The sequence below is a fragment of the Zonotrichia leucophrys genome, chromosome 5, assembly GCF_028769735.1.
Source record: "Zonotrichia leucophrys gambelii isolate GWCS_2022_RI chromosome 5, RI_Zleu_2.0, whole genome shotgun sequence".
In the NCBI taxonomy this organism is placed as follows: domain Eukaryota; kingdom Metazoa; phylum Chordata; class Aves; order Passeriformes; family Passerellidae; genus Zonotrichia; species Zonotrichia leucophrys.
This window is the reverse complement of record NC_088175.1, coordinates 41,008,127-41,032,140: the sequence shown is the minus strand read 5'-3', so window position 1 is coordinate 41,032,140 and position 24,014 is coordinate 41,008,127. Positions and strand designations below refer to the sequence as shown.

General features: G+C 40.3%; 1 protein-coding gene across 11 annotated transcripts in view; it reads right to left on the bottom strand.

The window, feature by feature from the left end:
• BRSK2 (BR serine/threonine kinase 2) overlaps nt 1–24,014 on the bottom strand; it is a 305,642-nt gene that overhangs the window by 234,712 nt on the left and 46,916 nt on the right. The window lies entirely within an intron of this gene.

Below are 24,014 nucleotides of genomic sequence, written 5' to 3'. Positions count from 1 at the left end.
TGTGACATCAGTGTCTGCTGCTGTGGGGAATGGCTGGCAATGCCACTAATACAGGATTATGGTCAGCATGTGGCTGTGTGTGCCAAGGCAAGCACACAGATGTGGGGAATGATCCTGAGCCGCATCCCACTGCTTGCCTCTGTTTAAGCTCACCACTGGAACAACACACCCCATAGGGCTGAGGAGCAGGCCTGCAGGAAGACACTGCCTCTCTGCAGGAACAGCCATCCCTTTGGCATTGATTCCACACAGGCAGCTGAAATCCTGCATGGTTTCTGCACTCAATCTCTTTACAGAAGCCAGTTTGCGAAGCTGGGCTGTCCTTGCTGCATGGCCTCATGAGAGTCTGTTCCAAGTCTCTGCTGGGCCTCATTTAATCATTATTCCTATTTTCCTATCCAGTATCTGCATACCTGAAAATACACGGACTCCACAGAAGCCATTCCTTCCTTATTTATTTAACAGAATATGTCCATATCTTTACTGACACATTAACAGAAAAAGACAAGATCAGAGTAGTTTTCTGACTGAGAACAAGAACCACTGAGATCAGTATCCAAAACTGAACAGTTTAGCCTGGCAGATCTAGCCTGAAAATTTTGCACAAAAGCAGGGTAAGCCTCATCAACATCCAGAGTTTCTTTATGACCCAAATATAATTGAAAATTAGCTGGCATAACATTTCCAAATATACTACGTCTTTGATATGAGCACAGCATTCACGTCTGAAACAGAGGTCTTCTGAATTCAAACCTTCCTGTCAAGTAAAACACAGCACAACTATGGGAATCAAGTTTCAATTTGTATATAAGATTGCACATATGATGACAAACAGGAAAAGCACATTCCAGTTTTAGAAGTATAGATAGTAAATCATAACTGTTTGAATAGTACCATATATAAGGTATTGGGAACTACCCTTAAAACTAAAATGACTTTTCAAAAAGGGATCCACACATCTCTCTCCACTTTCAACAGAATATTTTTGAAGTGATTTTAGGCATAAACAAAGCATAACAAGAATCACCCCAAAGAAATTTTCTGCTTTTGTCCACAGCCCTTCAAGGAATAGTCTCCTTGCTACGTATTCATTTATAGAGTTGGTTATGAATGAGTAATGACAGTAACACAAGACACTTTTGGGACACTATGAACCAAATCTTCATTACATGAGGAAACACAAGGAGGCAAAATGAAGAGCTAATTCCTGCACAGTCTGCAGTTCAGAATGGCTTCTAAATCTATGCTCCAAGATGCTGTCATTTTGTCTGTTACTGTAAACCCTTCCAACATAATGAATAATTAAAAGCAGCTAGATTACATGGTATATCACATTAATGACCAGAAAACAGGCATTTATATCATCTGCCCACTTCTCACTTTTATTACCTATAGCACTGCTGACCCCAGTCACCTCCTGAGTGTTATTCCCACTGAACCTACTCTCTACAGCCTGGAGCCAAGAGGACTAATGACACACAGCTTAAAACAGAAGTCATCAGCAATGCCAGCAGTGCTCTCCAGTTGGGATCTGCAGCAATCTCACTTGTAACTGCACCTACCTCAATCACCACACAGGCTTTGAAAAGGCTGTTTCTCAGATAGCATGCTCCTTGGCATAGAGCAAGCGTGCCAAAACCTAGTCCCAGAGATAACAGATCTCACCAGTTTGTGGAAATTCGGTAGGAACAGAAACTTGATCAGCAACCCTGCATGTTACCAACATTCAAGGCAATCTGTCCTCTTCTCTGAACAACAGCATCAGTCGTCACAGATTTGCCAGAAAAGAGAGGAGGGGAAAAAATCCAAAGTGGAGAGACTTTCAGTGGTAGGGCATATCTGAACTTAGATTTGCTGTGGAGTAGTATGTATAGTGTTCATAGTAAAGAAATCAAACCAAAGTAAGGTAAGTCCTCAATTAGTTTGTGTGGTATCCAAGTACAAGGCCATTAAGAGAGGAATATGATATCAAGAGAAGAATTAGCAAGGCAATTAGCTCAAAAACTATTTGTGAGAAGTAGCATTTCTCTTCTCTAAAAATTATTTCATATTGTTTCTCTCGCATGCCAGCCTTCCCTCTAAGACCCTTCCCCATTTTCTTGGCTTTGTAACAAGAAAAAAGCAAAAAATATCACAGATCATAATTTCAATGATTTACAGCACAGTCAATCACACAAAACCCACATGTGTTTCCCGCACATCTGCCACCATCCTGCAGGCAAACAAAAAAAAAGGATCCAAGACACGCAACAAGATTTTCAGCATGTGAGTTGCAATGATGTATTTGCAACGCAGCATCACGGCTACAAGCTGCCCTACAGGGGCACAAGCAGATGGCTTGATATTATTCTCCAGACCTTGGATTGCCAAGTGGTAATAGGGCTGTAAATCACCACCTTAAAAAAAAATCAGACTGGAAGTGTAAATGTGTGGGTTTATTTCTCTGTCAAAATGTGCATGGTGTATGTATATTGCTGCCCATTGTACAAATATTTTCTTCTTCAAGAAGCTCTACATGTAATGTTCTGGCTTAACAGCTGGCCAGCCTCCAGTTGCCCAGTGAGCAGCACCTACTTGCAGATATCAGTCAGAAATATAAGCTACACTTCAGAAGTAAGAGACTGGAGATGGATTCAGATTGTCTAAATGTTGAATGAAATACTTCAGATCACCTCAGCTCTCAAATTGTGATGATCCTATCAGATATATATGAAATACAGCAGAGGAAATGTTACTTTCTCTCTATTCTCAAAACAGTTAAATCTCTTCTTAACCCCTAAACTCTGCACTGCTTATACAACAGTCTGGGCTATGACTAACTCCAGACTCCCACCACCACCAAACTGCACTGCACTTTGCTACCTGATCTCTGCCCACTCCAAAGATCACTGAAGTCAGTAAAATGCTATCTGTTGGGAGCAATGGCTGTGGATCAGGATCTGCAGACTCCAGGAAGTTTACCCAAGCTCTCATCTGGTACTTTTTTTTTGGGTCTTTTTTCTCTAGATTAAATCCAGCCATCGAATCTGAAATATTTTAGATAATATTGATGTTAATTTGGGAGTGGGGGGGGAGCAGAGGTGGCAGCACTGAATAATTAAGCTTAAGTACCCTATTAAAGGATGAATTATTTAATCTTTATCTTGTTATAAAACAGATAATAAAATGGAAAAGGATTGGTTTCAATAGGTGCTGCTGGTAATGTTTAACAATTGAAAGTTTGAAACTGAAGAAATCATTTTTTCCAAGTGGGCTATGGACCAAAAGTTGGGGAAAATTCTAATGTATGGAACAACAGTGAACTAAAAAAAGAACTTGATGACAAACTGAGCAAACATTTGAAGTGGAAAGGGGAGGGAAAACGCTACTTCTGCTCAGCTAGAAAGATGACAACGTTATTTAACACATGAAAAACGAGACACAAATTCAGAGTTTCTATAACTGGTGATGTCTCAATGATATATTAGATTTCCTTTTAATCCCCACTTCCTCACCAAGAGGTATAAATGTCACCTTCACTTCCCTCTCTGTCTCCACAAGGTCAGGGAGCTTTACACCTTTCTTCCTGGGATGACTGTGAATCTTGCCTGTTCAGCATGCTGCCACAGAGACTATTGATCTCTGCAGTTGCACCACAGTCAATGACAGCCCCCTAGGAAACTTTGTTGGAAAAGTCTGCCCAACTAGAGGAATCTAGGCAGGAAAAATATCTGAAAGTAAGTGCGATTGTGGAAGGGGTTTCAAGAATAATCCCCTAGGAGAATTTTGAGAAAGAATGATGAAAACCAAAAATGTTGTTTTGGCACTGACCAAATTCAAATGAAAGAGAGTAAAAAACAATTCAGTCAACATCCAACTAGTCTCCCAGTTTAGGATGAGAATGCCTGCATTTCAGTGTGGCTATTGTAACAAGCATTAAGCATGAGGCCCTCAAAAATTGCCTGAATGTCTTCAAAGAACAGAAAATGCTAATGCTTTAAGGCCAAATGATAAGCTTCTAATAGCCAGTACTGAAATCAGTTTCTTAATCACTCCCTAATAGCAAATTGGTATTTGGAAGTCTAATAACTTAAAATCATCAAGATTTTAAATACTAGCCCTGAATGAAAGATGTTGGAAGATATTCTTTGCTATTAAATCTATAAATACACTTAAAATTTAGCCTAGTTTCCAATTCTCACTGATATCCCCAACAAGACAATTAAAGTGTTTTTGCAGATAGAACAGTTTTCTTAATAAGCAGCTCAGATACCAAAATCTCCAGTCAGTTCATAACTGCTTCATTAGCACATTCAGCTTAGGAGTTAGGAACAATTGCTTACTCGAATTACTTAACTAACTTAGTCCTTCTTTTTTCAGAAAACGTAAAAGTTAAAGATTAACCTAAATTAAATGCATTTATCCTCTTGCATTATAAACTTGGAGGAAAAATGAAGAGATCCTGAGATGTAAGAAGCAGTGACATTTAGAATCACCAGCACCATCTATCACTGAAATCAATGTAAGAATGAATCTGGGGGAATTATTCCATGACCCAGTGAGCGGATGGATAAATCTTCTCAATAACACATTCAGGGTCTCCCTAACAATACAGCACCCTGATTTTCATTTCAGGAAACAAAGGGAACAGGCAAAAGGTAAGAGCTATAGGTAAGCATTAATTCAGGTTAGGAGTAAAAGGGAAATTTGGACTTTTCCCATTGTCACAACAAAAAGACACTCGAACCTGGCATACTCCTGGTTTTCTTGCATGGATGACACCGTGCTATTGCCAAGTGCAGCATGTTGCACTTGGAACTGGGCCCACCCAACTGCATTAGAATTCTGATTCAGAACATTAAAGATTAGATTTATAGCCCATCCTACAGTGACTACAGAAACACTGTCAAGCTAAAAACAGAGGCTCTGACATCACTTCATGAGTAAGAGGAGCACAAGAGCAGGAGTGGTTCTGTGTCAGCCACAAATGTGACATTTTTCAGGGGCGGGGAAGGGAATGAGCGGATGCATCCGTGCTCGCCTGAGCAGACAGGCAGGCACACACACAAAGACACAAATCTATCCTTGTGCCAGTACTCGCTGCTCTGTCTTCCTCCACAAGCTACACCCACTTATGGTGATTTGCTCTGCAGATACTTTTAGAACCAGATCAACCTGTGCAAATCCACAGAACCACAAAATCCAGTGGAGCGGTGCCAGTGTGCAGCAGAGGAGAATCTGAATCCTGCTGTACCTTTGACTGAAGGGTTTTATGAGGGAGGGAATTCCTTTTCTTTCAGCTTATTTAAATGGCCCGCAGTTACTATGGTTACTCTTAAGGCATTTGAAATCTGACTGCATGATGCAATTGGTGAAATGACAAGGCACAAAAATTGATGTTCCTGTGAAACAGGCTGTTCACCCAGGACAGAAAACCAAAGACTGTAAATAACTGATGGTGAGAATCTCATATTTAGCCTATTGGCTCCACCTCAAACACTTTTCAGTTCTATCAAATTAGCATTTCCACTGTAGCTCCCTCGGTGATATGGGGCACAAGTGCTTTTGTTTCAACAAAGCCTACAATGTGAAGTTCACTCCACTGAGGCTTTAAGACAATAGAGAAATGCCATTCAAAGAGCAGGAAACAATGAGCTATTATCTCTCTCATTTATCTGGCCTATCCGTCAGACTGAGAGCAAGAAAATCTTGTTGCTTTAACAAATTATGTCATAAACTGCAAAAGAGGCTGGAAACACTCTCCTTTCTCCTGCTATGGCTGCATTTGCTGAGTGTTAAGGAGACTTTCTCTGAGTGTTTGGGCTTGCCCATTTTCTCTCATAGGCTTTATGAAAATACTGCACCCAGCATTGTAACAAATGCCTCGTTATGCTCTAATGAGTTAATGAACGGAATATGGGAACACAGGAGCAGCCACTGATCTCTCTTGAGCACAGTTACTTATACAAATACCAGTGTAGACATTTTCAGCCTAATAAAACCTGTTATTTTAATAATGTTGAAAGTGTTGGTGTAACTTCTTTTTATCCTTACTCATTTTAATTCATTAACCTGCCCCAGGCTGACTATGCAATAGCTTACCACTTCTTCTTCATCCTTAGCCTGGTATCCTGTGTGACAACAATCAAGGAAAAAAGGTGGAGGAAGAAGGAATTGTTTGTTAAATGAAATCTAAATTATGGATTCAGACAGATGTTTTCCATTATGAAAAGGAACTGAACCGTTACTTTTCCAAAATACAAGAGTGAAATAGCAATTTCAAAAAATACAAATCTAATGCAAGACGAAAGACAGTCCTGCCTTTTTTTTATTCAGCAACTGTGACCGAAGTTGAGGATGGCCAGTTTTGCCCTGTAGCAGAGGCTGCCATGATGACACCTCCAGTAGGGCATGGAACTGCCATTTCAGGCTCATGCTACATCACAGATCCCCCTGAGAGCTGGGCCACTGACTTCACAGGTCTAAGGATTAAACCTTTAGGTCTCAGCACAGCTGCCACACACCACAGGAGTAATACCAACTGAAGGCTTCTGGCAGCAAGGAACACAAAAGTTCATGGTTAAAAGCTGTTCCCTTGGTCTTCTGAAGCTTCCACTTTTGATATTGCCTCTCAAAAGCTGTGTCACGGTAGTAAATTTGCAATCAGTAGGATGTCCAGCATCCCCTCAAACACAAGCCAAAATTCTAGAACCAAATCAAAGATCTTTGGGTGAAGTCTCAAAAGAAACAGAACTCAGTGTTCATTAAGTTACATTTCAATGAACATATCATCTCCAGGACTCACAAGTTGCCCTCCAAATCACAGGGGATCCCTTTTGACTCATCCTCTCCAATATACATGTCCTTTCCTCACCAAACACCTTTTTAATCTGATGCCTTCAGCTTTAACAGCAGTTTCTTGCTAAACCCACTTTAGTAACTCCCTCTAAAATTATGTACTTATGTCAGCACTGGTGTAAGGCTTTTTTTCTAAAAACTCCTTCTAGACCACAGTGCTTTCAGGACTGGAGGCACATGTTCCTTTTTACAGCATTTCATCAATGGCAGAAGCAAGGCCAGAATCCACAGACAAAGCTGCACCAGTCTCTGCAGTGCCAAGAAATACTTGTTCAGTTTCATCAGATATGAACTGCTGCATAAAATGGAAAGTAAAATGCACTCCAGCCAAGTCTCTGGCCAACAAATTTGGGATGTAACAACACACTGAACTAAGCAGCAAAGCATGTCCTTAAACACACCTCCCACTCCTAATGGCAAGCACGCCCCAGACCCTTTGCATGTCTCCTGTAGGGATCTTCACCTCTGCATATGCAGGTCATGTAAAGGCAGGGAGGAGGGCTCAGTGAAGGGGCCCTGGAGGCTTCTCCAAGCCTTTGGACAACATGCTGTATTGTTGAGCAGCAGCAGGAGAATGAGAACCCTGGATGAACAGCATCTGTTTGTGTTTCAGCAGGCAGAAGATGGCTGGCTGGGCTACAGAACAAGCAGCAGGAGCCCTTGCTTTGCCAGGACAGCCTTACCTTACAGAAAAGCAGATGAGGAGGAACTCTCTTCATTCCCTGTGCCCTCAAGGTTACTGCAGCTGAAGATTGCACTCAGCACTGAGTGATTCTACCCTGGAGGGCAGCTGACCAAATGACAGTTCAAAAGATAAAGAAATGTTCAGGGAAATCATCACAGAATGAAATCCTGTTTCTAATAATGAAATAAATGGTGGATAAACCAGTGTGATTTAACTCTTAAGTCACACTAATGGCTTTATCATGATTCCCAGCATTTGTATTTCCCCTGGATTAAAAGAGTTGAAGTCATTCTTTGATGCTAAAATAGTAGTTGTATATCCCAGAGGATATGGCAAACTACCATCATAAACACTGGAAGTATGTTTGATCACACAAGTTTTAGCTGCATCATACTCCCTCACACATTCCAGTCTGTAAGTTTTGCCATCCAGTCCCATAGGCTCTTCATCAAAACTGTTATGCTACAGCACTGCAGAAAAAAATAAGAGTGAGGGCAGGGAAGCAGACAGAAAAATTCCCATTAAAAATACACTCTGGAAGGCCATTACAGTATCCATCAAACAGCAAAATTAATAGAGTGTTGATTTAGGGGACGTATTTCCAAAACATTAGAGTCAACATTTCCAGCTTTTTTAAGAACGATTTGGTAATTTAAGAGCTTAAGATGCTACATTTTCAACCCAGACCAGCAGTACTGATGTTACACTTTCACTCCTATGCTTCCTTCACAGCAGTTTTCTGGCTAGGGTTCCAGCATCTAATGGAAAGGCCACAGCAGTCACTGAAAAAAAAATTGAACCTAATCATACAAGGTGCTGGAAATTAAATGATTAATCAGCCATCAAAGCAGAATGCTTCAGAGGGGTTTGTACTGGTGAACCTGAATGCTAATGCTGCCAACCTGCTCTTCTACATCTGTGTATGTTTCTCAACCTGCAGAAGAGTGGATAATCCATCATATCAGGTGATACAATGATTTCTGATGAAACATTGAAAAACCCCAAAAATTGAACACCACTGAAGTCACGAGAATGGGAAAAAAAATAATAGCTTTGTGTTCCATTTGCTTATTTCCTTTTAGCTGCTTTTAAAATTAAAGGGGTATTTCTCCCCATAGACTGGACACTTTCATCTCACATTGCACAATCCCTACTCATGTGCTGCTTAGGTGCTCCTAACTTCATTGTTTGCTCTGGAAGTTAAACTGATATAGTGACTGCAAGTTTAAGTTCCAAATTAGTAACATCATTTCACTGACATCACTGAAAAATAAAGGACCTAAGGAGTTATTTCGGCAGGGAACATTTCAGTATTATTCTCAAAACCAAAGAGCAAAGGACACAGACCCACTGAAAGGCAGGGTATGGATATAACTAGCCAAATGCCAAATCCACCATATCAAAGAATTCAAGATTTTGACAACAATTCTGCTCTTCATTTATCTCATTTTGCCTAAAAGCCTCTTCCCCAAAACAATCCCATTGTGAGCATTTATTTGTATTTCAATATCTCGAATAATTAATGAGTGTCTCATGGAGCTGGGACCGAATATGAAGATAGGGTCCTTTGAGTATGTTTCTGTGCTAAAGCATCTAACACTCCTAGATGTCATTAGAAAACTCAGATTTGGATTTGGAACACTCTACAGCAGCAGTTCTGGAAAGATATTGGAAGCAATGTCTTTGCAAGGTTCTTTTCATCCCTTTCTCAGAAAGCCTTACAATTAACTAAAATTCCTTGGAATAATAGAAGAAATACGACAGGGAAAATGGCCTCAAATTGTGCCAGGGAAGGTCTAGGTTGGATACTAGGAAAAATGTCAAGCTTTGGAGCAGGCTGACCACCATCCCTGGAGACGTTTAAAAGATGTCTAGATGTGTCACTTAGGGACACAGTTTAATGGTGGATTTGGATGTACCGAGCTAATGCTTGGACTTGATGATCTTAAGAGGTTTTCCAACCTAAATGAATGATTCTTATACATCACAGGTATATAGGTTAAATCAGATATCTATTTGCATAATATATACAAAACAAATATCCATTAAGTTATCTATAATTACATGAGCTCTCTAATATTACACCACAGATGCAGGAGAAATTACTATGCACACAGCACCAAAGACTTGATGGAAATACATTAATTACAAATGAGAATCAGAATATCACTTTGCATTTAATCGCTTCTTCTGATCCAGAATAAAAGGAATGCGACCCTATCCCTCCACACAGATGTGTATAGGTGCATGCAAACATTTTTCCTTGCCTGTCGATAAAGGAGAGATGTGTCTCAAGAAGGGCCCTTCGGTACCCTGACAGCTTTGACAGCCACTGTCATGACAGCTTATCAAAAAGAGGACATAGCATGATACCAGTATGTAAAAATCCTTTCCTCATTTCTGCCCTTTCCTTGACATTTCTTATCGTTTGCTGCCAACACTCCTTCACATTGTAGGATTATCACTGACAGACATAATTTCAGAGTAAAATTTATAACAAATTAAAGACCTGGCTTTCTTATGTCATCATTAATTCAGAGAGTCATGAGTTTCATAAAAGCATAAAATTCACTAAAGGTCAAATCCACTGTCCAAAGAAGTCAAAACTGTATTTCCAATGAATTAAGATCTGATGAGTATGGATGAAACCCTAAAACTATAATAGGAAACATATTTCATTAAGAGATCACTTAAGAAGATCATAACCCACTTCAAAGACTAATTTGAAAGGCCTTTATTTTAAAGGTAACTTTATGGTATGACCAGCTTTACTAGCAAATTGTATGGTCCCTTTGAGAGACTTTACCTTGCATCTTACCTGAGGATGAAGCTGCAATGACAGCAGCGACCAAGAAATCGCAAGCTGGGTAGATTTATGTTTATAGAAACTAGAAAAGTGCTAACAAGGGGAAAAGTACTTTTCACAGGTTCAAAGCAGAATTCTTCTGTTTTTGGATCTAAGTCTGGTTTGATCACAATCAATCTTTTTGATTCCCTCCTAATTCTTCCCCTTCAGTCCTTTCTTTTCTTGTCTGTCTGTAAATTAAGACCACGAGAAGATCCATGTTTGAGGGCCCATGCCCACCTTTTGTGAAAATGAATAAACAATCATTAACAAAAACCACAAGCTGCTTATTTGGGGCCAATTACTGTCTTCTATATCATCCCAGCAAATCCAGCTGCTTGTGAATTGGAATAAAAACCACTGCCTGCATCATCCCACAGGCTGTTGTGACAACATCACTTCTACCTCATCTTCAGCAAGGTTAACTACCAAGATTTTAGTCCAAACCTGAAAATGAAGAATTGCTGATTTTTTTTCAAATTGGGTTCAATGAAAACACTGAAAGATAAAATTTTAAAACATTTTTATCTAGGGCTTCTAACGTACACTGCCACTAACTTTCTACTTTGCCATTAACTTTTTTGATACTTTGCTTTCTGTGACCTGATCAATGGAAAATAAATGGACATTCCCTTAAGAACTCTGCAGTTGTCTCAAGTTGTGCACTTAAAAAATCAACCAACCAAAAAAAACCTTATGGGAGATATTTCACATATGTATTAGTACATACATTGAATTAAATAGGTTCTCTTCAATTGGCTCTAAGGATCTTTGCTTGCCTCACGTGAAATTCTTTCAGACAGGTGAAATAGTCTTCAACACTGACATGAGACCTATTTGCTTCAGCAGCGAACACACCAAGATTCATTGGTAGACTAAGGTAGGAGGAACACATACTGAGTTCACTATTTGCTATAAATCTCAAAAATACTTCTGGGAATTAAGTTCAAGCTATATTTTATTTGATAAAGCGGATTTAGGAAAAAAAAGTCTACTTTCTAATCCATAATACTAAAGCAGACTGCAATATAGATGCTCTAGTGATGAACTTTTCCCTGGTGAAATAGTTGCAGGATCTGGTTATTAAAACATTGTACTGCGATGCAGAAATATGAATTTCAGCTCACAGCTATGTCACAGAATTCCTCAGCAAGTCTGAGATGATATTTAATTCCTTTGTGATCAACATATTCAATGAAGTTTATTTTCTTTATAATATCCATTATGCACTTACTGAATCTAGCAAAATAGGGTTTGAATCACATTTCAATCCCAACAGCACCAGTATTGAGTTCTGACACCAATTCCTCACCATGGGAAGCCAGCTGTAAAAAATATACCTGCAAGTGTCCTTCTACAAAACCAATTAAAAACTGGCTGCCCTATCAGTAAGAAAGAGATATACTCAGCCCTGCTGAACAATTCCCTGATAAAATCCTACTGACAAGGTAAAATTCCCAGTGCCAGCTCCACAGGCCTGGTGCAATTCACCAAGGGCAGCTCTGTAAGACCCCAGGGCTCCAGGTCTGTCATGGGATACACCAGCCACCAAGTGGCAGAGGCACAACCCAACAGCAGTAAGAGAAGCAATTGTTTCAACCAACCATCCGAAAAGCATTGTTTCCTCCCTGGCATATCACAGTACCTCAGAAGACAGCAGTTCTCCAAAACTGCCATAAAGGCAAAACAAAGAGAATCCTCATACTTTGATTATGCATGAGCTTTGTTCCAATGACAAGAGCTGTATTAATGAAATGCTCTTGATATTACAAGGACATGGCACTAATTTCCACAGGGACAGTTCTATTCCAGGGATGATAAACACTAGGCTGATGGCAAAACAAGCAGGACCCTAAGAAAAGGAAATGATGAAGTCAGTTTTCCTATGGGTTTGTGTGACAATTGGCTTCCAGTGGGGTGCAAACTTGAATTTTAAATTTTCTTTAGGCTACAATTGTCACAACAGAGCTTTTTCACTTGTAGCTCTGGTGCCTAGTAAAGGTTACACCTGTGATGCTCTTTTTTCAGCAGAGTGTTTATGAACCCCCTCTCATGCACTGTGTAGGCTGTTACCTTTCTGTCTAACTTGGACTAAACTGGCCAACAGATCCACAGCTGGAATGGAAAAAGATGGAAGACAAACAAGCTTGGTAAAATTGTCCATGATCACATAAACCTTAATCCCTCATGAATCTAGTAAGACATCATGAAGTAGCACTTAAAGCCCAGTAATCTTAAAGCTTCTCATAAAACTTCCAAAGTTCTCCAAGCTGGTTCAAGAAATAAACAGAAATTTTCAAAGTACAAGTGGAAAATGAACAACAGTGAGAGATGATGGGAGAGACTTCTATATACAAGTACAGAATTAGTGCTTTGCACTATTTCTGCCTCAGCACGTTAACCTTTCTCTCTCTGACCTCCACCTCCCTTTAGTTACTCACCATGAAATAAGTCTTTTAATTGCTATGTAACTAAAGCTCTCTTTCTGGCAGATTGACTGAGAAGGCCAAGCTGGTGTCTGGGGACGACAGGCCCTTTGGTGACAGTTTTAATTCTGGTCAGAGCAGAAAAGTCAATAAATCATTCTTGCAGAAGTTGTTACTGACCCTGAGCAAGCCCTGGGAGGAGAGATGAAATCTCTATTCACAAGTAAATAAACTCTTGTTCATTTTTTTTTTTAACTTTCAGAGATGAAACAAAGAAGTAAAAGAAAAGAAAAAGGGAAAAAAAGAAAAAGGAGATAGGTTAAAGGAAGGCAGAAATTGAAAAGTCCAGCTTTGACCAACTTGAGGAGAGCATTCTATAAAGTTGCTTGATGGGCCTAGTCCTGACTCATCTGAAGCACAGCTGCCTTGCCAGTATGTCAGGACACAGGCCCAAACCCCAGGAGAACAATAACATACAACCAGTCTTCTTGCATTATCCTCATGTGTTCTGGTTTTTTCTTAACAATATATGAGCTTCTATTGGTTAAATTAAATTTTTCTTTTTCCAGATTTAGGCAGGTGGGTTTTTTGGTGTTTTGTTTTGGTTTTTTTTTTTTGATGGACCAAAAATATTTTTAGGTAACCAGCGGAAATGTTTCAATTAATACTAGGTAAGGCATCCTCTCGGAGTCTGCAAATAAATACTAATTAATCACATGATTTTCCCTCCTCTCCACTTCTCTTTGTGGTCTTTGGTGACAGTAGTTGTTACACCTCTAGCCTGTTTATATCCACATTCACCCTGAGAAACTTCACCAGTCCCTCTAAGATTTACTTTTAACTGACAGAACACGTAAATTTTCAACTTTATTTTCTATTTGTAAGGATATTTGAAAGTGATGTGTTCCAGTAAAACAGGGAATTTATTTGGAAACACACAATCATCAGAAGAGCAGGAAATGAAGGATCAGTGACCCTGGGCATACAAGTTTCCAATGCCAAGCAAATTACTGTCAAGGTGCTATCATCTTAGTACCACAATGACAAGACTCCTTCAGAAATATCAGTAAGTAGTATAAACTAACGTATTCTGACATAATTTCAGGCTCAAACTGCATTTATTTTATGTGATTGTGTCTGATCTTCCCTTTGACCAATATAGATTCTAGCACTGGCATTGCTGGAAACAGGAATAAGTGAACAAAGATCCAAAGCAACCTTTGTATAGTCTAAAAGAAAAAACAGAAGTTATGAGGGCTCTCAGCAAAAAAAGAGCTGGTTACAAAGGATAAATGCAGCAGGTATCAGCAGTTACTGCTGTAATCCTACATTGTTTCATTTGAGAGAAAGATTAATTCTTCGCTGCACTTGGCATATCTAAAAAATTACAACGTCCTGTCTAAGTCACAGCAGAGGTAAAGAAAACAAACCCAGCACATCCATGCTTTATTATCGCTTCACTTCATCATCGACTAGAACACAGGAAAATCAATAAGAATCCTATAAGAACACATCCACCATCATAAAATATGTGGCTTACATATATCAAATCCTAACAAGTGTGCTTGCATGCTCAGCAGAGAAAATCACTTCATAAAACAATCCCAGGAGAGAACTAAAAAACAAAAAAGGTGTCTAAGGAGGGGGACAAAACTGAATGATATATCTAGAGGACAAGGAGATAGCTATAAGAACTCATCATCAATATAGTGAACCTGACAGGCCAATGTTTCTATCCATTATTCTAAAACCTTAGATAACTTCTTACCTCCAAAGAGCCATATGCATTTAATTTGTTCATTGTAGAGTACAACAGGAATTTCCATCTATCAAATCTACTAATTTACTAACTATTTTCATCAAAAGGGCTTCTCTGTCATTTGAAGATATATTTTTTACAGTGTTTCCCTATGGTAAAGTCTAGTATTCTATAGATAACATCTTGAGACAGATCCTGGGCTAATCTACTCCAGAATGAGCTTCTACTGACCTCCAGCATGCAAGCCAAGATATTAAAAAACAACGGCATCAATTTTTAAGTAGCAGTACCTCTATTCCTGTAATTATAAGATTATTGACTAGGAGAGAGTAGAAAAGATTTATCTTTTTGATTGTGATTTAAAAATTCATTTTCCTATCTTCTCCAGTTCATTTGGCACACTTAGCAACTTCTTTTATGTGTAGCAAACTACACCCTTCTCTTTGGCAGCATGTCCTTTCCTAGTGACCAAAAAATAATTTAGTGAAAAAGACTACTGGTATAACTGAGACAAGACTTTTAGGCGAGAAATAAAGAAGAAAGAGTAGGCCTGAGAATTGCCTCAGTATTGTGGCTTATGTATTCTTCTAGAAGACCTAGCTTAAAAGAGAAGAAAATTTGAAGAGCAAAGAAGAAATAAATAATTTAAGTTGTACTGTTAAATGGTCCTTTACTCGCCTGTTGTTTTCCTAATCAGTTAAACACAAATTCAAAGTGAGAGTGCCCCTTGAATGTTCACCTATTCCAGTTTCCTTGATCTTGGATACTGCCTCGTACTCCAGACTGCTTTTACAACATCCTTTTATTGAGCTTTCTTTACACTGTAGTCCTGTAAGGCCAGAGAGACTCCTCAAATCAATTCTCAGTGCACCTGAATCAATTTCTGAAGCTCACCATGTCAAGGGAGCAACCTTTTTTGAGATTAGAGCAGTCATATGAGTTTCTAATACACTGCATTAAATTTCTTCTGTAATTCAGTGTCAGGCTTTAAACCTGGTCCAGACAGTAGATATAACATATACTTGTAAAAACAGACAGAAGGGTATAAACTTGCATTACAGGTATCATAGCACACATTTGACACAATAGTTCCTTTCTACTGTGAAAACAACAATGGAATAGTTCCAATTTCTCAGCAAGATCCTGACATTTGGGCACAACTCCTCACAAAGCACAAGCTTGTGAATTAGTTTTATGTCACAGAAACACGACTTGAAACTTTGATAAGGATATTTAAAGATAAAGAACCAAAACCACCGATTCTTTGGATTCAGGGCAAGATTCCAGAGGATTCACTAGTACACCTGTGTGAAGATGACCTGGTTTCTGTCACTTAAAGACGGGAAATGACATACAATGTACTAACAAAAGAAGTTTAGAGAAACTCACAAAGAGTGTTATCTCTGTGAAGATCTCCCAGGATCTGAGCCAGACATACTCACAACTCATTCAGGAACTCTGTTCTCCAAGAAGCAAACCAGCAGGTGCTATTAGTCCCATTCTCACAATTCTCATCTCCCCAATAAGAGCAGCACATTATGATGATTTAGTTTGCCCTCAAAACACTTCCTGAGTGTCTGCTCTGCTGATGCTTGCTCCTGAATATGCCATTATTCATTCTCTACTTTTCTCAACAGAACCATATTTACTATAATACCCTCAAAGGATAGGAAAATGGATCATTTGCCTTTTTCCTCCAGCACCTAATTGTAAGACACAGCAGTACTTCCCTGCTTACCAACAGCACAAAAGTGTCATTCCTGTATGCAATTAAGAAAGCAGGTACTCCAAACTCATGAAGAGAAACTTTAATTACACAGTGGCTTTGAAAGATCTCTCTATACAAATTTAGTATTCTTAAATGTGCTGCTCATTTATAACTTTCTGTGAACAAAACAGCACAGTTTTTTAATACTTTAATGTTATTTACAAAATAAATTGAAAATCTGTAAATAGAGCAAATTACTTCTGGTTTTTGCTCAAATTTTGAATACTGTTTGTAAGTCACATGCCTCAAAACAGTATTTAATTAAAACCACGTAGGAATAGAAGACAACTTTAGAAAATAAGAAAAAACAAGGTGTTACATTTCCCTACTGCTATTTTCCACAGTTCAGTTTCATTTAAGTAGAGTAGTTCTTCCTTTTCAGGAGCTTCAAATTTGTTCCCCATTAATAAACAAACAAAAATCTTTCAGTTTCTTATGTTAGGTGAATGTGTTTAATTACATACCTGGATTTTGTATATGTATAAGTATGCATTTAAATGTACAAATATGTACACATATACTTATGCTCTTATCTACACAAAAGAGAGAAAAATGGGGAAAGAGGCACATGGATGAAGACTTCCTATTTCCTTCTTACACATTTCCAGCACCAGATCCAAATGCAACGAAAATGATCTTCTAAAAAACAGCTGGGATGTAGATCACTGTAAAGTTGATGCCTGAATAATAGAGCAGATGCATGAAAGAACTGTGACCAGAAGGAATCCATTTTCTCCCAAGTTCCCAACCCAAAAAAAGCTTTTGCTTCTCGTTGGAGGTGATACAAAAATCCCCAATAACCTCTGAGGGATTCCTATCCTTCATTTTATTTGAAAGGCGGCAGGTCAGTCTGACAAAAGGATTCTGCTTTGCAATAAAAACCAAAGGAGCCCTCCCTGGTTCTGCTCATTCAATGGCTCAGCTGGAATCACGTTGTGGTTTTTGATCCCATCACAACACAGCACCAAAACAGCAAGAGTGAACCCCCACACTTGGATGACCTCTGCAGCCAAAAATCTGATGTTGTCTTAAAACACATCTTTGAATCCATTTTCAACTAATGACCCATTTTAATGGTAAGAAAGACTACAGTGCACCAATTCAAACACAGCAAAGCATAAAAGCCCCCTTCTAGCCAAATATGAGGGCACATTGCTACACTTTCATTGCTGAGGACAACCATGGCTACTTCAAACCTTCATGTTTCCAAAAGAACATGTATCACTACCAGTCCCTGCTTCCCATTTCAAAAACTTCTCACAGTCTGTAAGCAGCCAGAGAGGTGACATTTTATAATTTATCTGCTCTAAGATTTTGTAATGATGTTTATTTTCATACTTTGTTTTACGCAAAAGTAATTATTACCTTCTAGGAAGCTTCACACTTCACTTGGCTCTCGGTAGATTAAGTCCCTTGAAGTGGGTTTATTCTCACAGGAAAACCCTCAATTCCCTCCACACAGCAGAGCTGCCACATTGGTTTGTCAAGTGCCTTCCTAAAACCCCAAGGATGTTTTCCTAGTTCAGGTGGGGAGGCAATTGATTACTGTGGAGCAAAAGGAGACTTTTTCCTCCCACAGCAGCTTACACTGACACCAGCCACTGGCTGTGGCCTTCTCCTTCTTGTGTTCCTGAAGTGCACACCCAAATGGGGTAAGAGAACTGCAATGGAAGTGGGGAAAATGAAGGATAACAGAATGGAGCTGAGAGTTTGACAGCCCATGCAGGCAGGGAAAGAAATTAAGAAAATGTTCCTGACCAGAAGTGATACAGGTACAGGGAAGAACAGGAACATCCATTCCTTCCCCCTTTCTCTCAATCAAGCAATTATTCAGCAAAATGGGCAGCCACATTATAATCTTTTTATTACTGTTAGCAACCTAAGTATTTGAATAAATCTTATGGCACACTCTAGCTAACAGGAGAGATTTCACTTCCAGGAACAGTTTTAGCTCCCTTGCCACCACCCTGCTCCTTCTATTTTTGCACCAAAAAGAAGGAGGGATGATGCATAAAGGAATATGTCCAGAAAAATACATGCAGTGCTGTTGGCTTGTCCTCCTAGTGGTCTGCATCATGATACCACAAATGCAAAGGGACACAAACAGGAAGAAAACAGTGGCCAAGAAGGTGAATTGAGGAAAATGAGTTGTATTTCTCACTCCAAGCATGCAGCACTAATTCTATTCCATAGATGCTGACTGACTTAACCTCAAAACTCCTAACCTCCTTCCAAATTATGCCACATCCACTTCCCAGAATCTCTCTGTTTCAACGCTTACAAATACACTCATTTTAACTCATGCAGTCACTCAAACATTTCTGCAGGCACTAGGATGTCAGGCAATGTCAACATACACAGTATTGCAGTTACACTGATGTACAAAAACAGGAGAGCCACTGCTGCACAATATTACAGATCACTCTAATTTTTGTATTTTACTTTAGAGTTCCCAGAGCACCTGAGAGAATGAACTCCTACAAATTTCATCCATGTTCAATATTCCTTACACACAAAATCTTGAAGAACTCATGCTTAGGCACCATGGACACCAAGCATCCCAGAGTCAGGCACAGGAGGATACACAAAGGTAGCAACTTGCTTTTCTCACACCTAATTACAGTCTCAGGTGTTTCAAAAGAAGCAGCCACAGCATGGAAAGAGATGTTTTTGTATGCAAAGAAAGTATCCAGAGAGGTAAAAATATGCAATCCCAATCAGCCCTTGCTGCAGATCTCCAGAATTATTTCTGAATATTTTAACCAGCAAACATGGCATTTAGAGCAATGTAGGCATAACAATTTCACTGAAGGTAAGCCCTGCAGTGCATTTCTTGCTGTGGTCTCATAAGAGCACAGATATCCAGTAACCTGAATGGGGCTCTGGACATAACAGGGTCCTCCCACAATCAAAGAGGACCACGTAATTCAGACTAATTTTAGGAGAAGCTGCATACATCAAAGTAGGAGGTGTGGGGGAGATGACTGAAAATACACACCACAAAACTTAGCTTTCCTTTACACAAGGGCATTTTACCTGCAGTGCCATTAATGATTTACAAAAAGATTTTATAATTCCCATGTCTCCAGAAGCTTATGTTCCAGGTTCAATAAGCTAATAATACTCCTTGGAAACATTAAATTTACTACAGCTATTTTAAGAAGTAAAGAAACCTTAGAAAGAAAGACTATAGAACAGAACCTTGCAATGATTCAAAATATAATACCCCTTCAATGCTACTTGGCACAGCAGAAGGCACTTATATTCCAACAGAAATAAAAAATAGCTAGCACTTCACCAAGTACCTAAAAGCTCTTTAAAAATTCAATGTTGCATATGCAATAAGCATTTTGATTGTCACCCAGGACAGAAATGTTGTTGCATATGAAGCAGTACCTGACAAGTATTTAATAACATTTGACATGATACAACAATGTATTTTGCTTTGTTTGTTTAAGGACAGATTTGACAGATATTTGGTCATAACTGCAAAAACAAAACTAAGGGTTTTGAGTACAAAAATCCATTGAAGCCTTTTGTCCACTGACACCCATAAAAAGGGTTGTCAAGGTGAAACAATACATCAAAAACTGCCAAATAACAAAAAATTTGGAAGAAGGAACAGAGAAAGGAAAATCGGATGGGTATTGAGGAGATACTGGAAACTCCAATACTCACCTAAGTCACACATTTATGTGCCAAACTGCTGAATGCATAGGAGCCAGCCAAAGACAGTGGTCATCAATGTTACTAACAGGAGTAGTAACAACTGTATTTATGCTTGGAGTTCCTAAAGGCTAACTAAAAAAATGGATACAGTATCTGCTTATAGTGCTAGGCATCCTGCAAGTACTGAAATATTGCTGGGATCCCTCCCAAGGCAACAGAAGAGAGTAAGCACGACAGGGAAAAGGCTGAAGATGCTGCGTACAGTGAGCATGGCAATCATCGGGACGCTTTGAGAAACACGGGCCAGGGGGGTGTGTGGTGTGTTTACTTCAAAGAGGACACCTAGCCACACAGCTGAGGGCAAGGAGGAGCCTGGATGAAGGAGACGTGAGGAGGATCAAGGAGGAGACACTGAGCCAAGCTTTGAGCACATCAGCGGCGAGGGCAGGGCAGCAGCACAGGCTGCTCCCAGCTGGGTCCCAGCCTGGGCTGTGCCGCCTCTGCAGCTGCCGGCCCAGCTGCTGTCCCTGCCTGGTCACTCCCTGCTGTCCCTGGGCTGCTCCCTCAGGCCACAGCCAGGCTCTGATGGGGGAGCACAGCCATGGTCCTGCTGCTACTACAGAGACACATCCCAGGGGAAGCACACCCATGGTCCTGCTGCTGCCCACAGAGCCTCATCCTGCAGGGAGCACAGCCATGGTCCTGCTGCTACTACAGAGCCTCATCCTGCAGGGAGCACAGCCATGGTCCTGCTGCTGCCCACAGAGCCTCATCCTGCAGGGAGCACAGCCATGGTCCTGCTGCTGCCTATGGAGCCTCATCCTGCAGGGAGCACAGCCATGGTCCTGCTGCTGCCTATGGAGCCTCATCCTGCAGGGAGCACAGCCATGGTCCTGCTGCTGCCTATGGAACCTCATCCTGCAGGGAGCACAGCCATGGTCCTGCTGCTGCCCATGGAGCCTCATCCTGCAGGGAGCACAGCCATGGTCCTGCTGCTGCCTATGGAACCTCATCCTGCAGGGAGCACACCATGGTCCTGCTGCTGCCTATGCAACCTCATCCTGCAGGGAGCACAGCCATGGTCCTGCTGTTGCTACAGAGCCTCATCCTGCAGGGAGCACAGCCATGGTCCTGCTGCTGCCCACAGAGCCTCATCCTGCAGGGAGCACAGCCATGGTCCTGCTGCTGCCATGGAGCCTTATCCTGCAGGGAGCACAGCCATGGTCCTGCTGCTGCCTATGGAGCCTCATCCTGCAGGGAGCACAGCCATGGTCCTGCTGCTGCCTATGGAGCCTCATCCTGCAGGGAGCACAGCCATGGTCCTGCTGCTGCCTATGGAACCTCATCCTGCAGGGAGCACAGCCATGGTCCTGCTGCTGCCCATGGAGCCTCATCCTGCAGGGAGCACAGCCATGGTCCTGCTGCTGCCTATGGAACCTCATCCTGCAGGGAGCACAGCCATGGTCCTGCTGCTGCCTATGGAACCTCATCCTGCAGGGAGCACAGCCATGGTCCTGCTGTTGCTACAGAGCCTCATCCTGCAGGGAGCACAGCCATGGTCCTGCTGCTGCCCACAGAGCCTCATCCTGCAGGGAGCACAGCCATGGTCCTGCTGCTGCCCATGGAGCCTTATCCTGCAGGGAGCACAGCCATGGTCCTGCTGCTGCCCACAGAGCCTCATCCTGCAGGGAGCACAGCCATGGTCCTGCTGCTGCCCATGGAGCCTCATCCTGCAGGGAGCACAGCCATGGTCCTGCTGCTACAGCCACATCCTGGAGCTGCGAGTCCCACAAGGAGATTGGCAACACAGCTGGGCCTGCGTTTGATTCTCCCTTGAGTCTTGCATTTGATTCCACTCCCTCCATTCCTAGAAGAGATATTGGTACAACTGAAAATTTTCTAGTTATGAAAAATATTATCTGCCTGGAAGGACTGTTCTGTGGGTATTTAAAATGAAACAAAACCAGAAAGACTGGATATTCACAGCTTGCCTCATAGTGAGTGAAGAAAGAAGAATAAATGAAGACCGAAGAAGAAATAAATTAGAAATACAAGAAAACACATGCACCAATTGCTGAAAGGAATTATTTACTGTGGTAAATCCAAGTGGAAAGAAAAGAAAAAGAAAAGAGGAAAAGGAAAAGGAAAAGGAAAAGGAAAAGGAAAAGGAAAAGGAAAAGGAAAAGGAAAAGGAAAAGGAAAAGGAAAAGGAAAAAATGTGGCAGTGCAGACAACTATAACATCTACTAAAGAAACAGAAACTGCAAAACAGTCTCCAGAGGAAAAGAATGAAGTTCCAATATTCAAAATTCTTCAAAGCAAGCGTAGGCAAATAAAATGTTTAAAGGATGAGAAGAAATGTCTCCATTCTGTACAAAACATAAGAACCCCCCAATGACAGAGGGCTGTCTGGATAACCCAAGGCAGCTTGTCTAACACCTATTTGCTGATTACAATTTGATTGAAAATAAGCGCATTGCAGACTACACAAATGCAACTGATCGCTAGCATTTGCTAAGACCTTAGGTTAATCCCTCTTAAAATAATGCTATTGAATAACCTCAGAACTTAAAATATCTACATACAGTAAACTGGAGCGCTCAGAAATTCAAATACACTTACGCTGCATATTTCAAAATTTAGAACACAACTCTTGAAGAGGGAAAATGTATTCTTACCACTATTATACTACTTCTAAGCTCCTAATTTGATGCTTTTCACATCAGAAACACACTGGAAATTTAAAATGTTCCTTTATATAGGAATTTACAAAAAGAATTCATGGTATATACCCAATAACTTATTCCAACATCATTATTTCTTTTATAGCATAGCTTGATTAAATATCTGGAAGATTAAAAAAGAAAGAAAACCAAATCAATCTCTGTAGTATAAAGGGTGAGGCTAAGAAATTTGTTTTCTAACATAATGAGATCATACCATTAAGGCTCCAGTGCTTGCAACTTACAAGTAATTTTCTTGCTTTATGGGATATTGTCCTTCATTCATACACACACTCCATTATGCATTATAGATAACATATACAGGGGGCTAAATGGAAGAAATTGCAATAAGCATTTCCACAAGATAATGGAAGGGATATATGATACAAGGGAGACTCAGCACGGATGAAGAAATCCGCTTATCAGGTCCTGCACAGTATTCCAGCTATTTATGTAAAGTTTAAGCATTGTTATCTGGAGAAGGGGGAAGAAGGGGGGACTCACAGAGGAACAAGGTTATTCATCTGCTTTAGCAAGCCTGTGTGATAAAGCCTTACTCACATTCCCCACACCCATACCTTTCAAAGACTTGCCTTCACTGAGACTCTGGGCTCTCTTTTCAAGTTTTGCTAAGAGTAAGAATGACATCATTGATGCCATTACTAAATAATATTGTAAAGGTGCAGGACTGAGTGGGAATAGAAGTGGGAATTTTTAAAGGATATATTTAAATAGAGGCAAAGATACTTTACCACTAAAAAAATCCATAATCCTGTCAGAGTTCTCTTTACTGTCAGCTATCCACAACTCCAAATTCAAGTTCTCTTGCTGAGGAATAAATAAAGAAACCTCCTCTCTGGAACAATACATATTATTCAGCTTTTCTTATCATGGGAGAGGTTTAATCCAAACCATTTTGGTTCTCCATTCCCTCCACTGAATTTAATAATATCTGGAAAAGGCTTCTGGAATTTAACCTAATCTCATAGGCTTAGCTAAGACAAGAATCACTAAAATTTAAAGACTGAACCTGCCTTTGTGCATGAGTTATTACTCAAGGGATGCTTTCCTAGCAAATTAGGATTCTAGACTGGGTCTCTCTTCCACCAGATAGGCATTTCCACTCTAATTCCCAGTACTTCAGTCTGTAAATTTCAAAGAGCTCTTCAGTACTGAAAGAATTTATGGGGATGAAGGGAATCTACAAGTGAAGAACTAAACCCTAAAGGTCTTATCTGTTTCACTTGACCAGAACAACTTCACCAGCAGGCAGCACAGTACACAGATGTTCCCACTTTTCAC